At 38.2% G+C, this 16,721-nt stretch overlaps 1 non-coding gene and 2 pseudogenes across 1 annotated transcript; all 3 read right to left on the bottom strand.

Moving 5' to 3' along the window:
• Window positions 1-4,268: 4,268 nt before the first annotated feature.
• On the bottom strand, window positions 4,269-11,716 carry LOC117149605 (annotated as a pseudogene).
• A 394-nt stretch (window positions 11,717-12,110) lies between these two features.
• On the bottom strand, window positions 12,111-12,289 carry LOC117149602. Its single transcript, XR_004460401.1, has one exon. It is a non-coding gene; the product is annotated as a 5.8S ribosomal RNA (ribosomal RNA).
• A 683-nt stretch (window positions 12,290-12,972) lies between these two features.
• Window positions 12,973-14,964, bottom strand: LOC117149604 (annotated as a pseudogene).
• Window positions 14,965-16,721: the final 1,757 nt, after the last annotated feature.

The following is a 16,721-nucleotide window of genomic DNA, read 5'->3' as shown; positions in this document are numbered from 1 at the left end:
AGTATTGCCAGTACTGGATGAGGCTGGTTTGATCCCCGATCACCAGTTTGGCTTCAGGCGCTCCCACGGAACACCAGAGCAATGCCACCGGCTAGTCGAACGGATCCTCGAGGCATTCGAGCAAAAGAAATACTGCTGCGCTGTAATGCTCGACGTGAAGCAGGCATTCGACAGAGTTTGGCATCCTGGACTCCTCCATAAACTCAAATCCTACCTCCCAAGCCCCCATTTTACCCTCCTCAAATCCTACACTGAGGGAAGAGCATTCCAAGTCAGATGCGGAAGTGCAATAAGCCTACCCAGACTGATCAGAGCTGGAGTTCCGCAAGGCAGTGTGCTCGGACCAATACTGTACACCCTTTACACCGCAGACCTTCCCATAATCCCCTCCAGGAACCTAACTATAGCGACTTATGCAGATGACACGGCTTTCCTCGCCTCCTCATCCGACCCACGAGAAGCCTCCGAAACAATCCAAAGGCAAATGGACGCGCTACATCCCTGGCTCAGCAGGTGGAACATCGTAGTGAACGCGGAAAAATCTACCCAAACAACATTTGCACTAAGGAGAGGAGACTGCCCACCGGTCACGCTAAACGGAGTCATCATTCCCAACGCACCCGCACCCAAGTACCTAGGACTTACCCTGGACCGCAGGCTCACTTGGCGTCCCCACATCGTCAGCAAACGCATACAGGCCGATGCGCGTCTGAGGCAGATGCATTGGCTTATTGGGAGAGGGTCCAAGCTAAGGCAGAACCACAAAATCCTGGTGTACAAGGCAATTCTCAAGCCCATCTGGACCTACGGGATACAGCTATGGGGCACGGCAAGCCACACGAATCGCCTGCGTATACAGCGGTTCCAGAATAGGTGCTTGAGAATTGCCTGTAATGCGCATCCCTACCACGAGAATGTCGCCATACATAGGGAACTTGGAATCCCACAAGTCGCTGATGAAATCTCCAGGCTCAGCGAGAGATACCTGAAAAGGCTCGAAAACCACCCTAACCACCTCGCCACCAACCTGTTAGACAATAGCCAAACAAGCAGACGTCTCATGAGGAGACACCCTCTCGATCTTCCACAACAATAGACAACACATATAAAACCCGCCACAAATACATGTACAATAGTATCCCTTAAGCTAATGTTCCCCCGCAAAACCATTTAATTATTGTCCACTAGGACAGATTTTAAATAAATAAACGCACGCTAAAAAAAAAAAAAAAAAAAAAAAAAAAAAAAAAATATTATTGCCAAAATCATATGAATACATAAGTTTTGAACAATATCAGAGGTCAGCAACCACTGCCTACCTATAGTAGTTTTTGAACCCTCTGTCGTAATTCCGGTCGTTTACACTACTATACCCTCTCACTATAATGGCTTTTCTCTATAATACTAAGAGAATGTGGGAATATTTCAGCATTTTTTCCCCTATACATATAATAATTAATAATTTTCATATGTATATTATTTAATTTACTCATATAATTGCCAAAATCATATGAATACATAAGTTTTGAACAATATGAGAGGTCGGCAACCACTGCCTACCTATAGTAGTTTTTGAACCCTCTGTCGTAATTCCGGTCGTTTACACTACTATACCCTCTCACTATAATGGCTTTTCTCTATAATACTAAGAGAATGTGGGAATATTTCAGCATTTTTTCCCCTATACATATAATAATTAATAATTTTCATATGTATATTATTTAATTTACTCATATAATTGCCAAAATCATATGAATACATAAGTTTTGAACAATATGAGAGGTCGGCAACCACTGCCTACCTATAGTAGTTTTTGAACCCTCTGTCGTAATTCCGGTCGTTTACACTACTATACCCTCTCACTATAATGGCTTTTCTCTATAATACTAAGAGAATGTGGGAATATTTCAGCATTTTTTCCCCTATACATATAATAATTAATAATTTTCATATGTATATTATTTAATTTACTCATATAATTGCCAAAATCATATAAATACATAAGTTTTGAACAATATCAGAGGTCAGCAACGGTCTTTCCTCTATAATACTAAGATAATATGGGAATATTTTCAGCATTTTTTCCCTTATACATTTATACATATAATAATTAATCATTTTCATATGTATATTATTTAATTTACTCATATTATTGCCAAAATCATATAAATACATAAGTTTTGAACAATATCAGAGGTCAGCAACGGTCTTTCGTCTTTCCTCTATAATACTAAGATAATGTGGGAATATTTCATCATTTTTTCCCTTATACATTTATACATATAATATTTAATCATTTTATATGTATATTATTTAATTTACTCATATAATTGCCAAAATCATATAAATACATAAGTTTTGAACAATATCAGAGGTCGGCAACGGTCTTTCCTCTATAATACTAAGATAATATGGGAATATTTCAGCATTTTTTCCCTTATACATATAATAATTAATCATTTTCATATGTATATTATTTAATTTACTCGTATAATTGCCAAAATCCTATGAAGACATAAGAGAATACAATATGAGAGGTCGGCGCAACCATAATATAGTAGTTGATGACGAGGTGTTTGGCAACTTGATACAATTCTTTAAAAAGTCTTTATATTAATTATATGATAGGGACAATATCATATGCGTCACTAAATTGATGACGAGGTGTTTGGCAACGTGACACAAATCATTAAAGTCTTTATATTAATTATATGATAGAACAATATCATATGTCATAAAGAAAAAAAAAAAAAAAAAAAAATAAAAATATATGCGTCACTAAATATGACGATGGAACTTAACAATCATTAAAAAATTATATGATAGAGACAATATCATATGCGTCACTAAATTGATGACGAGGTATTTGGCAACTTGATACAATTCTTTAAAGTTTTTATATCAAAAATTATATGATAGGGACAATATCATATGCGTCACTAAATTGATGACGAGGTGTTTGGCAACTTGACACAATTCATTAAAGTCTTTATATTAATTATATGATAGGACAATATCATATGCGTCACTAAATTGATGACGAGGTATTTGGCAACTTGATACAATTCTTTAAAGTTTTTATATCAAAAATTATATGATAGGGACAATATCATATGCGTCACTAAATTGATGACGAGGTGTTTGGCAACTTGACACAATTCATTAAAGTCTTTATATTAATTATATGATAGAGACAATATCATATGCGTCACTAAATTGATGACGAGGTATTTGGCAACTTGATATAATTCTTTAAAGTCTTTATATCAAAAATTATATGATAGGGACAATATCATATGCGTCACTAAATTGATGACGAGGTGTTTGGCAACTTGACACAATTCATTAAAGTCTTTATATTAATTATATGATAGGACAATATCATATGCGTCACTAAATTGATGACGAGGTATTTGGCAACTTGATAAATTCTTTAAAGTCTTTATATCAAAAATTATATGATAGGGACAATATCATATGCGTCACTAAATTGATGACGAGGTGTTTGGCAACTTGACACAATTCATTAAAGTCTTTATATTAATTATATGATAGAGACAATATCATATGCGTCACTAAATTGATGACGAGGTATTTGGCAACTTGATATAATTCTTTAAAGTCTTTATATCAAAAATTATATGATAGGGACAATATCATATGCGTCACTAAATTGATGACGAGGTGTTTGGCAACTTGACACAATTCATTAAAGTCTTTATATTAATTATATGATAGGGACAATATCATATGCGTCACTAAATTGATGACGAGGTATTTGGCAACTTGATACAATTCTTTAAAGTTTTTATATCAAAAATTATATGATAGGGACAATATCATATGCGTCACTAAATTGATGACGAGGTGTTTGGCAACTTGACACAATTCATTAAAGTCTTTATATTAATTATATGATAGGGACAATATCATATGCGTCATTAAATTGATGACGAGGTATTTGGCAACTTGATACAATTCTTTAAAGTTTTTATATCAAAAATTATATGATAGGGACAATATCATATGCGTCACTAAATTGATGACGAGGTGTTTGGCAACTTGACACAATTCATTAAAGTCTTTATATTAATTATATGATAGAGACAATATCATATGCGTCACTAAATTGATGACGAGGTATTTGGCAACTTGATATAATTCTTTAAAGTCTTTATATCAAAAATTATATGATAGGGACAATATCATATGCGTCACTAAATTGATGACGAGGTGTTTGTTTGGCTACAGGAAAAATCATTTATTTATCGAATCATCAAGCAAAGGATAAGCTTCAGTGGATCGCAGTATGGCAGCTGCTCAACCACTTACAACACCTTGCCTGTTACAAAAGTCGTTTACAATTGATTCTAGGCTTTGTCATTGTATTAAATAATGCTTTTATATGTAACTAGCGCGGCATCAGGTGATCGAAGATCCTCCTAATTTACTATGTTACAAATTACATTGGCATCACATCCATTGTCGTTTATAAAATAAATTATAAACTTTAAATGGTTTAGAAGCCATACAATGCAAATTGCCCCTTATTTATCATTGCAGTCCAGCACGGATACGACCTTAGAGGCGTTCAGGCATAATCCAACGGACGTAGCGTCATACCACTGTTCGCTCGAACAAGTATTGTGCCATTGGTCCGTACCTGCGGTTCCTCTCGTACTACGCAGGAATGCTGTCGCAACAACGTTTTGTCATTAGTAGGGTAAAACTAACCTGTCTCACGACGGTCTAAACCCAGCTCACGTTCCCTTGCATGGGTGAACAATCCAACGCTTGGTGAATTTTGCTTCACAATGATAGGAAGAGCCGACATCGAAGGATCAAAAAGCGACGTCGCTATGAACGCTTGGCCGCCACAAGCCAGTTATCCCTATGGTAACTTTTCTGACACCTCTTGTTAAAAACTCTTTAAACCAAAAGGATCGATAGGCCGAGCTTTTGCTGTCCCTGTGTGTACTGAACACCGAGATCAAGTCAGCATTTGCCCTTTTGCTCTATGTGTGGTTTCTGTCCGCACTGAGCTGGCCTTGGGACACCTCCGTTATTATTTGAGAGATGTACCGCCCCAGTCAAACTCCCTACCTGGCAATGTCCTTGAATTGGATCATACCTGAGTAATTGGAGTTATACCAAATTTTCAAATCAAAAATACATAAATGCATCGTTTTATTAAAGAATTTGTTTGCGATTATATAACAAACTCGTGATACTTTGATCAAGAAGCTTGCATCAAAACCCAATACCATAAGATATAATAAATATATCCGTATAATGGCTAGGAAATGATACACGTTCCATTTAATCAAGTAAGTAAGGAAACAATAAGAGTAGTGGTATTTCATTGACGATACCAAACCGAGGTCTAATATCTCCCACTTATTCTACACCTCTTATGTCTCCTTACACTGCCAGATTAGAGTCAAGCTCAAAAGGGTCTTCTTTCCCCGCTAATTATTCCAAGCCCGTTCCCTTGGCTGTGGTTTCGCTAGATAGTAGATAGGGACAACGACAACGACGACTTTTCAGATCTCTCCGAACTTGTTTTACGTGGCGTGTTCCACACTGAAGGGATTACAACCACGACACCCTGAACACCCACAAGTGGTGCATGTATCAACATGGTGTATGTGTCTGGATACGCCAGACAAGCGTCCCGGACTAGAAGCTATAGCTATGTACATAGCGACCACCCCGGTAGCAATTCGAGTACTTGCTTGCCGGGCAAGCACTCCCCCTTGCTGAGGAGCGAGATCTACCTAAAATCTCTACTGATCTCTGGGTCACAGCACCCGAGTTTTGCGCAACTAGCACCGTAACTCAAACGTCGAACACGAAGGCTCTACCCGCGATATGGGTACCAACCACAGCCACCACGATACTCCCACCAGGGGGCCTACCTCAATGTGCAGTCTTGGATAGCTGCACAACCCGTGGTACCGAAAGAGAGGCTCGGTGGGCCTCCTCCTTTTGCTCCGACAAGCAGGGTTAGAGGGACCTATGGCTATATTATTAGATAGGGACAGTAGGAATCTCGTTAATCCATTCATGCGCGTCACTAATTAGATGACGAGGCATTTGGCTATTTTTTTTTTTGATCGCGGAGGTATGGAAATCTATCGAAAGATACTAGGTCTGTCAACACTTCAGTTTCCTAGCATGCACGATTCATTGCTGAACCGAAGTTCCGCAACGCCTACGTACTAAAACCATCCTCATAGCCATTTATATATTACCATTATTTGCGATGTTTATGCCTTTATTGATGTTATGCCAAGACAGCAAGCAAATGTTTTGAACCAAACGTTTTAGCTAAGTCCAATCTCGGGAAAACCCGCTCAGGTACATGAACTGTTTAAAACAACCGAGACTGCCTCTCATAACCTGGACGCTAATGATATGACTATCATATTTGCTGAGGAGACCCTTCGCTATCAATCTTTTAACGGATTGACCACTCCAGATCCCCCTCCAGTTCAGGGTGGCAGAATGGAATTCAATGTCACCTGCGGCTTCGAATCTGCGACGCAATTCAGTTCGTATGTCCGGTCTGTCGTATCTATTGATTTTGCGCTGGTGCGCATCATCCATAGAGTGTCCGTCTGTCACAATTTGTATGTCGATCACATCAATGTGATTTTGTCGTAGTGCCACCAGGTCCGGTTTATTAAGGCCGGATTCGCACTGCAGACTTGGTTCAACAATGACCGCGCAGCCTCTCTCCTCAAGTCCCCGCTTGATTCGATTTACTACGCAGTTGTGTCTAGCTACGCGCCTCCCATGCGATCGGTAACATTTTTGCATTATATGGTTTGTTGTTTCGGGAGCGTCACATCCTGCACGACACTGTCGTTCCAATTCGTGCCTTGCCCTCGTAGTACGAGACTTTGTGGGTAGGTCATTTATCCGCAGACGAATACCGTCTATATATTCCTTTCCTGTTAGTAAACGCGTGGGTTGATTAACCCACCCGTGTTGCGGTCCCCAATGGCCCGCTTCACGGAGTCCGCTGCCATCAACTGAGAGGTATAATTTGTTCGCCCAATATTTTTCTATTGCCGGACGCGATAACAATTCATGTTGTTCTGCAAATAATCTATCTCGGGCCCGTTGTTTTTCGGCTTCGAGGAAAGAGCTGGCTACCTCGTTTTGCGTGAGGTGAGGCCATTTAATATTACTCAAACGTCTTAGCCTTAACATTGGAGCTACCCATCTAAGTGATGGAATTCCGAGACCTCCACTTTTTGGGGGTGCGTGAATGAATGCTATCGGCACATCCAGCGGAAGATTTAGCCATCTTCGCACATAGTATCGTATTAGTTTGTCAGTTTTTCGTAGGACGCCTATCGCCACACTCCCAAGGGCTAACTTGTGATAGAGCTGTGGGATAAGGACAGTCCTTAGGGCGAACATCCTCTGTTGTGGTTTGAGGGGGGCCTTTGTCAATCTTTGTAGCTTTGGACCAATGTCCTCGGCCGGATTGCATCGAACCCTCCCAGTTGCAGTGAAGTTGATGCCTAAGTACTTCCACTCGTCCGTTCGCTTCAATGATGGAATCTCTCTTGAGCCTACGTAAAAGCTCTGTGCCTCTAGCACGGTACACTTCTGTTTCGGCTGGCCCTTAATGCCAACGGTAAAACATTTGTCGGCATTAAGTTTGAGGCCGACGAGAGATAGAAAATCCAACGTTCTGTCCAACAATACTTGAAGTCCCATTCGAGTTTCAGCAAATAGTACCAAATCATCTGCAAACGCGGCCGCGTTAGTAATGGCATTTCCGACTCTAGCACCAATTTCGCTGGGTAGGTTTCTAAGTAACCTGTCCATTACCAAGTTAAATAGAATAGGAGACAAAGGGTCACCCTGCTTCACTCCTCTAGCAGGGACGAATTCCTCTGAACTCCAACCGTCCCCATTGAGACTGGTACCGCCACCCTCGTACGTATTCTGTACGTAGTCAACGAAGCCCTTTGGCGCACCATAAGCACGTAAGGTGTCATATATAGATGCATGCGATAGAGAATCGAATGCCTTGCTTACATCTAAATTTGCGATGTAGCAAGATCTAAAGTGCTTATGGCTATGCCTCAAGACTAAGTCAACTATCGTCGCATTATCGGCACATCCGTCGGTAGGTAAGAAGCCCCGCTGGCGCGGGTCCCAATTGATTGATGAGTTCAACCGGGTTGCTAATATTGCATTTAGCTGTCTTACCAGGACTGAAGGCACCGATATTGGACGAAAGTCTTGCGGTCGCTTCGCCGTCACCGTCTTCGGGATGAAGACAGTTCTGGCCAGTCGGATAGAGTGTGGTAGATTGCCGCACCATAGAATTAGGTTCATTATTCGTAGCATAATACCTGACGGCACCTCCCTGGCTGTTTTTGGAGTTATCCCGTCAGGCCCCGGAGATGAAGATAATGAGATTCTTGATGCCCTAAGGTCATGCTCCGTAATAGCAGACCAAACCCTCTCAAGCGAGTGATCCATTTGTATCACTTCTCCACTGCAAGAGCTTGGGCTAGGCTGAGTCATTACTTCTCTCCAGTAGGGAACCATTACTTCTTGGCTTGGCATTACCGACTCATCAGTTCCATTTAGCAAGGACTTAATGCATCTTCCTTTATGCTTATCCCAGTTGCGCTGGGTGACAGCATACTGTTGCCTTCTGCTTTCTCTCCTATTTCGAGGTCTCCGAGGAGGTCTCGTCAGTGTGTGTCGTACACCCTGTGCCGGAAAAATTCCTAGGAGATATAGCGATAAGCATTGGAGAGTGGTTTCCTTTCCCTCGAGCTCTGCCCTGTCAATGATCGTTTGTAGCTCTTGGGCTCTCCATTTGGAATGGCATTCTACGGGGCTATACCCACGCAGTGTCCGCAAAATTTCCCTGTTCGACTGTTCGAAGGGAGTGATTGGAGTTGTTTCTGATGTTGTTACTTGGTGGTTTTGCTCACTTCTACTAGGGCGGCGCCTTATGGTTAGATTTGCAACTTCCGGGACGCGAGCTGATTGCCCTCTTATCTGCTCTATTTTCTCCTTATAATCGCCCCTCTGTCTTAGAGAGAGTCATAGTTACTCCCGCCGTTGACCCGCGCTTACTTGAATTTCTTCACTTTGACATTCAGAGCACTGGGCAGAAATCACATTGTGTCAACACCCGCTAGGGCCATCACAATGCTTTGTTTTAATTAGACAGTCGGATTCCCCAAGTCCGTGCCAGTTCTGAATTGATTGTTAATTGATAATCGTTATAATTGATAAGAACTAATTGGTTTAACCCAAATAGTATTCTTAAAAATTTTAGCAAGAAAGTTCCACAATTGGCTACGTAACTAAACTATCCGGGGAACAAGTAACTAACATAAATGCTAGAAACTCTATTTACCCAGAACGAGCACATAAACCATGTTATTGTTTCCCAATCAAGCCCGACTATCTCAATCTTCAGAGCCAATCCTTATCCCGAAGTTACGGATCTAATTTGCCGACTTCCCTTACCTACATTATTCTATCGACTAGAGACTCTTCACCTTGGAGACCAGCTGCGGATATTGGTACGGCCTGTTGAGAAGTTTGCGTGTCCCCACCATAAATTTTCAAGGTCCGAGGAGAAAATATCGACACAACAGTATATGTCATGCTCTTCTAGCCCATCTACCATATCTCTCTGCGAAAGACTTCCATGGTAGTACGGCTATAAAACAGAAAAGAAAACTCTTCCGATATCTCTCGACGGCTTCTTTATGGTCGTTCCTGTTGCCAGGATGAGCACGAGGCCCATATTTAATAACAAACGGATACTCAACAGGTTACGGAATTGGAACCGTATTCCCTTTCGTTCAAAATTATTCAAGTGTATTATATTCGCTTTGTTTATATAGTTAGGCATTTTTGTTTTACTTGAAAATTTTCGGCTTTCGCCTTGAACTTAGGACCGACTAACTCGTGATCAACCACTGTTCACACGAAACCCTTCTCCACTTCAGTCCTCCAAGGTCTCATTCGATTATTTGCTACTACCACCAAGATCTGTACCAATGGCAGCTCCATGCAGGCTTACGCCAAACACTTCTACGCATACCATTGTACCTTCCTACTCACTAAAGTTTCAAAATTTATATCACAAGTAATATAAATCATCTACTTTAGCGGTAATGTATAGGTATACAACTTAAGCGCCATCCATTTTAAGGGCTAGTTGCTTCGGCAGGTGAGTTGTTACACACTCCTTAGCGGATTTCGACTTCCATGATCACCGTCCTGCTGTTTTAAGCAACCAACGCCTTTCATGGTATCTGCATGAGTTGTTAATTTGGGCACCGTAACATTACGTTTGGTTCATCCCACAGCGCCAGTTCTGCTTACCAAAAGTGGCCCACTGGGCACATTATATCATAACCTTGAACTTCATATCAAGAAAGTTAAGGTTCTTACCCATTTAAAGTTTGAGAATAGGTTAAGATCGTTTCGACCCTAAGGCCTCTAATCATTCGCTTTACCAGATAAGATTATTTTATATAATATTAAAATGCACCAGCTATCCTGAGGGAAACTTCGGAAGGAACCAGCTACTAGATGGTTCGATTGGTCTTTCGCCCCTATACTCAATTCTGACAATCGATTTGCACGTCAGAACTGTTTCGGTCTTCCATCAGGGTTTCCCCTGACTTCAACCTGATCAAGTATAGTTCACCATCTTTCGGGTCACAGCATATATGCTCAAGGTACGTTCCAGTTAGAGGCATAAATAATATAAATATACATTATACATAACTATATAGAACGCCCCGGGATTGTGTTAATTAGCTATAAATAGCTAAAAAACTAATCCCATTATTAGTCAAGTTAATTACGCTATTAGGTTTACATCCCAATAACTTGCACATATGTTAGACTCCTTGGTCCGTGTTTCAAGACGGGTCCCGAAGGTATCCTGAATCTTTCGCATTGTTAATCATACAAGAGCATATAATAAACACAAAAATCAATGATAATTATGCCATTATATAATTCCGAAAAATTAACGCTCTGTAATAATATAAATCTATCAGCACTTTATCAAATTAATAACATTTATTCTGTGTTAAAATGCAAGCAATTTAATTGGAATAAACTATAAGTTATATTTTATGATAAATTTGGGATATGCTAATAGATTACAATGTCCTTATATGGAAAAAATGCACATTATTCTTAAAATATTATTTAAATATTACAATTTTAATGATGAATTTTCCATAACGGATATTCAGGTTCATCGGGCTTAACCTCTAAGCAGTTTCACGTACTGTTTAACTCTCTATTCAGAGTTCTTTTCAACTTTCCCTCACGGTACTTGTTTACTATCGGTCTCATGGTTATATTTAGTTTTAGATGGAGTTTACCACCCACTTAGTGCTGCACTATCAAGCAACACGACTCTTTGGAAACATCATCTAGTAATCATTAACGTTATACGGGCCTGGCACCCTCTATGGGTAAATGGCCTCATTTAAGAAGGACTTAAATCATTAATTTCTCATACTAGAATATTGACGCTCCATACACTGCATCTCACATTTGCCATATAGACAAAGTGACTTAGTGCTGAACTGTTTTCTTTTCGCTCGCCGCTACTAAGAAAATCCTTGTTAGTTTCTTTTCCTCCCCTAATTAATATGCTTAAATTCAGGGGGTAGTCCCATATGAGTTGAGGTTGTATATATAACTATATTTTGCCATAAATTCTTATATATAAATGATAAAACAATCAATTAAATTCGTTATAAATAGTTCCAATAGTTCTTGTAAGCAAAGTTATTTTTTATCCATTTAACGAACCAACGAAGAATAATAACAAAACCAAGATTTTTCTTTTTCCGAATCATTAATAAGAGACAATTCTAGATGAAAAATATTTCAATTTTTTATGCTAGACATTTCTCAGTATTATTTGATTGAAAAAGAAAATATTTCTCTTCGTTTTTCACATTCAAATGTGAGATAATGTTTTTCATTTCTTTTTTAATATTATGAATAAAATCATTATTTAATCCAATAATATACCATATGCTTATAAAAAATTTATAAACAACTTAATTAGCATAGTCTTACAACCCTCAACCATATGTAGTCCAAGCAGCACTATAAAATTAATTAAAGTACATAACAGCATGGACTGCGATATGCGTTCAAAATGTCGATGTTCATGTGTCCTGCAGTTCACACGATAACGCACAGTTTGCTGCGTTCTTCATCGACCCATGAGCCGAGTGATCCACCGCTTAGAGTTTTATAATTCATTTTTATATAATATCAATATTGTTTTTATTGAAAGAAATTAAAAATACACCATTTTACTGGCATATATCAATTCCTTCAATAAATTTATTTTTATACCTAAAAATAAATGTTGCGATATGTCTTAGTTTCATATAAGCATTATGTATCATAAAAATCTGGTTATGGTTTGCTATTTTGGGTGACACATACTGCAAAATTTATATAAAACATTAACCTGATGGATGACAGGTACAAACATTGTATATTTTAGGTTGTTGCATTAGCCAACGTATGCTCATAACATAGATGAACAATACATATTCGCAACGCGTGTATATTATGGTCCATATACACACACACTTATTTTGAATACCACATTCCAAAATTATTTTAATTTTAATTCGACTTCTACTTTCAAATTTTGTTCAGTTTCTTCGATTTCCATTTTCGAGAATTTGTTTTTATAGGAAACGCCATTGTTGTAGTAGGTACTGCCACAAATACGCACAACAACATTAATAATGTTAAAGTCTTTTTATGAGGTTGCCAAGCCCCACATATAAAATAAAAGCCATCTTCATTTTAGACTTTAACTTTTGATTCCGTGGAATCATTTTGTAATATTTTTATTTTGGTAAATTGTATTTATTTGTATTATAACAAATGTTTATTAACGATAAGGATATTATACAATAATGATCCTTCCGCAGGTTCACCTACGGAAACCTTGTTACGACTTTTACTTCCTCTAAATAATCAAGTTCGGTCAACTTTTGCGAAACAACCGTAACACGCAAGGCGTCACAGTGATCACGTCCGGAGACCTCACTAAATAATTCAATCGGTAGTAGCGACGGGCGGTGTGTACAAAGGGCAGGGACGTAATCAATGCGAGTTAATGACTCACACTTACTGGGAATCCAAGTTCATGTGAACAGTTTCAGTTCACAATCCCAAGCATGAAAGTGGTTCAGCGGTTTACCCGGACCTCTCGGTCTAGGAAATACACGTTGATACTTTCATTGTAGCGCGCGTGCAGCCCAGGACATCTAAGGGCATCACAGACCTGTTATTGCTCAATCTCATTATTGCTAGACGCAATTTGTCCATTTAAGAAGCTAGTGTCCTTATAATGGGACAAACCAACAGGTACGGCTCCACTTACATAAACACATTCAAACACAATAAACATTTTACTGCCACCATGAATGAAGGCTACATAAGCTTCAGCACCATAATCCTGAAGATATCTATTTAATATATTTGAGTCTCGTTCGTTATCGAATTAACCAGACAAATCACTCCACGAACTAAGAACGGCCATGCACCACCACCCATAGATTCGAGAAAGAGCTATCAATCTGTCTTACACACTTATGTTCGACCTGGTAAGTTTTCCCCGTGTTGAGTCAAATTAAGCCGCAGGCTCCACTCCTGGTGGTGCCCTTCCGTCAATTCCTTTAAGTTTCAGCTTTGCAACCATACTTCCCCCGGAGCCCAAAAGCTTTGGTTTCCCGGGAAGCGACTGAGAGAGCCATAAAAGTAGCTACACCCAATGCTAGCTGGCATCGTTTATGGTTAGAACTAGGGCCGGTATCTGATCGCCTTCGAACCTCTAACTTTCGTTCTTGATTAATGAAAACATCTTTGGCAAATGCTTTCGCTTAAGTTAGTCTTACGACGGTCCAAGAATTTCACCTCTCGCGTCGTAATACTAATGCCCCCAAACTGCTTCTATTAATCATTACCTCTTGATCTGAAAACCAATGAAAGCAGAACAGAGGTCTTATTTCATTATCCCATGCACAGAATATTCAGGCATTGAAGCCTGCTTTAAGCACTCTAATTTGTTCAAAGTAATAGTACCGGCCCACAATAACACTCGTTTAAGAGCACTAGTGCAGGTTTTTAAATAGGAGGAACATATGAAAAAATACAAGTATTTAATCACATATAAGAACTCCACCGGTAATACGCTTACATACATAAAGGTATAGTACTAACCACAATGTAAGTTGTACTACCCGTATGAAGCACAAGTTCAACTACGAACGTTTAACCGCAACAACTTTAATATACGCTATTGGAGCTGGAATTACCGGCGGCTGCTGGCACCAGACTTGCCCTCCAATTGGTCCTTGTTAAAGGATTTAAAGTGTACTCATTCCAATTACAGGGGCCTCGGATATGAGTCCTGTATTGTTATTTTTCGTCACTACCTCCCCGAGCTGGGAGTGGGTAATTTACGCGCCCTGCTGCCTTCCTTAGATGTGGTAGCCGTTTCTCAGGCTCCCTCTCCGGAATCGAACCCTGATTCCCCGTTACCCGTTGCAACCATGGTAGTCCTAGATACTACCATCAAAAGTTGATAGGGCAGACATTTGAAAGATCTGTCGTCGGTACAAGACCATACGATCTGCATGTTATCTAGAGTTCAACCAATATAACGATCTTGCCGATCGCTTGGTTTTAGCCTAATAAAAGCACATGTCCATAAGGTTCATGTTTTAATTGCATGTATTAGCTCTAGAATTACCACAGTTATCCAAGTAACTGTTAACGATCTAAGGAACCATAACTGATATAATGAGCCTTTTGCGGTTTCACTTTAATTCGTGTGTACTTAGACATGCATGGCTTAATCTTTGAGACAAGCATATAACTACTGGCAGGATCAACCAGAATAATGTTTTCCTTCATATTCCATTCATATATTTTGAATCGAAAATAAGCAATATAATAGATATATAATTTATATAGATTTTTCACTTTATATAATTCCATGATTTTTATTATATGAATAAAATTCAATATTTCGCCTTTGGGTAAAATTTTAAATATATAAGTAAAAAATCCATTCGATTACGGCCATTTTTATATAGCATTCGTAATCCATATTTTCATTTTAATTTATACTTGTTTTACCAATATAACAAGAATTTCATCTAATTATTGTAATATATATATTTCTATAATTTTATCTTTTTATACATACATATTTCATTATAAATATCATTTTATTTCCAACATACATAATTATTGTATCCACACATGTACAATTTTGTTTAACCAATATAAATATTAAGTTAAATCATTTGCATTTTGAAGATAAATTTAAAATTTATCTCTTTTCATATATATCTCTGGTAATATATAACATAAAACCAAGCGCATATGATAATATTTCCACATTTAATATATAATTTATATTTCTTTCATAAGAATCCATATTTGTATTATACCGTAACGATATAATAATCCAACTATACGGCAGGTAATAAATTAATATTTGCCTGCCTCCAAAAATTAACGATAATATATGGAAACGATTTGTTATTCTATATATAATAGAAACTTGACTTTTGTTTCAACGATATTATCTATAAAGCGTATATTCCTATTATCCGCGTAGCCAAGTCCCGTGTTCTATAGAACTGAGAAACAAATTTGTACGGATAATAATATACTTTATTGTATGTAACCAATATAAACATAATCCGAAATAAATATTTCGAATAATGCGGGAGGTCGGCAACCACTGCCTACCTATAGTAGTTTTTGAACCCGCTGTCCTCAAAGCGGGTATTTTCAATTCCGTTTGCCACCCAACATACGGGCTATTCTCTTATATATTAAGAGATTATAGGAACATTTCATTTTTTTTCCATTATTCATATATAATATGATTATTTTTCCCTTATACATATAATAATTAATCATTTTCATATGTATATTATTTAATTTACTCATTTATTGCCAAAATCATATGAATACATAAGTTTTGAACAATATGAGAGGTCGGCAACCACTGCCTACCTATAGTAGTTTTTGAACCCTCTGTCGTAATTCCGGTCGTTTACACTACTATACCCTCTCACTATAATGGCTTTTCTCTATAATACTAAGAGAATGTGGGATATTTTCAGCATTTTTTCCCTTATACATATAATAATTAATCATTTTCATATGTATATTATTAATTTACTCATATTATTGCCAAAATCATATGAATACATAAGTTTTTGAACAATATGAGAGGTCGGCAACCACTGCCTACCTATAGTAGTTTTGAACCCTCTGTCGTAATTCCGGTCGTTTACACTACTATACCCTCTCACTATAATGGCTTTTCTCTATAATACTAAGAGAATGTGGGATATTTTCAGCATTTTTTCCCTTATACATATAATAATTATCATTTTCATATGTATATTATTTAATTTACTCATATAATTGCCAAAATCATATGAATACATAAGTTTTGAACAATATGAGAGGTCGGCAACCACTGCCTACCTATAGTAGTTTTTGAACCCTCTGTCGTAATTTCCGGTCGTTTACACTACTATACCCTCTCACTATAATGGCTTTTCTCTATAATACTAAGAGAATGTGGATATATTTCAGCATTTTTTTCCCCTATACATATAATAATTAATAAT

This window comes from Drosophila mauritiana, unplaced genomic scaffold, assembly GCF_004382145.1.
Source record: "Drosophila mauritiana strain mau12 unplaced genomic scaffold, ASM438214v1 U_257, whole genome shotgun sequence".
Lineage (NCBI taxonomy): Eukaryota > Metazoa > Arthropoda > Insecta > Diptera > Drosophilidae > Drosophila > Drosophila mauritiana.
Note: the sequence above shows the minus strand (reverse complement) of the source record. Positions and strands in the feature narration are given on the sequence as shown.